Raw genomic sequence first — 1,120 nt, forward strand, 5'->3', positions numbered from 1 at the left:
AGAAACGGAGCGCCATTTAAACTCGTTCTAACCAACACTGACCTTAAATCTAACATAAAAAGGTCAACCGTAAGGTCACACGTATCTAGTGGACCTTAATCTAGAAACGGAGCGCCATTTAAACTCTTTCTAACCAACACTGACCTTAAACCTAACCTAAAGAGATCAACCGTAAGGTCACACTATTTAGTGGACCTTAATCTAGAAACGTTTGTAGATGGAAAGATGTTTACTAATTTCAATATATAGGAAGCTGAAACTAGTAACATATAAGCTTTGCCTTTCTAGAATAATTAATTTCTAAGTTGTTTTCGATTAAATTGCCGGGTGAGGTTTGATATACCTGGCACTACATATTCGTACACACAGAATAAGAAAAATATTATTTACATTAAGAAATATCTAAGAATGACGGTAAATAAAAAAATACGAGCAGAAATGTAACGATAATACAAAGGAGCTTCGTAGAAAAACCTTAACCTAAAAATAAATGATAAAGAATATATGGGCTAATATTAGGAACATAGAAATAAAAATAAATAATTACGCACAAAATGAAGAAATATAAACATTAAGCAATTGAAAAGATAAAAGAAATAGGCAATTAAATCCTATCTAAACTATATTTGTTTTTACTTTATTTATTTTAAACTAATTATTTATTATCTATTTATTAACCCAAATCTATTTTCCCCACTGAACAAACAAACAAACAAAATGGCGACTATAATAACTAATCATAAAATGTTTACATAAAAAAACACGAGAATCTGGAATATAAGACCCAAACAAACAGAAAAATTAATTAATAAAGAAAGAAATAAAGAAATAAAGATATTAAGGACTTCAGTTGCTGTTTGGAGGTCAAATAAAGAAGAGAAGTTATTAAAGGAGAGAGACAGAGAGAGAGGACTATTGTAATATCAAAAGGCTCTCTCTCTGTCTCTACGAAGGAGGGGAGGGAGAGAAAGGGAGAAGGAGGGATAGGGAGGGAGGGGAGAAGAAGGGAGAGGGAGGAGGGGGAGATGGAATGAGAGGGGGGAGAAGGAGGAGGGAGAGAGAGAGAAGGAGGGGGAGAAGGAGGACAGGGAAGGTGGGGTAGAAGAAGGGAGAGGGGGAG

Source organism: Oratosquilla oratoria, chromosome 1 (genome assembly GCF_046742065.1).
Source record: "Oratosquilla oratoria isolate Oo_2021 chromosome 1, ASM4674206v1, whole genome shotgun sequence".
NCBI classification, from domain to species: Eukaryota; Metazoa; Arthropoda; class Malacostraca; order Stomatopoda; family Squillidae; genus Oratosquilla; species Oratosquilla oratoria.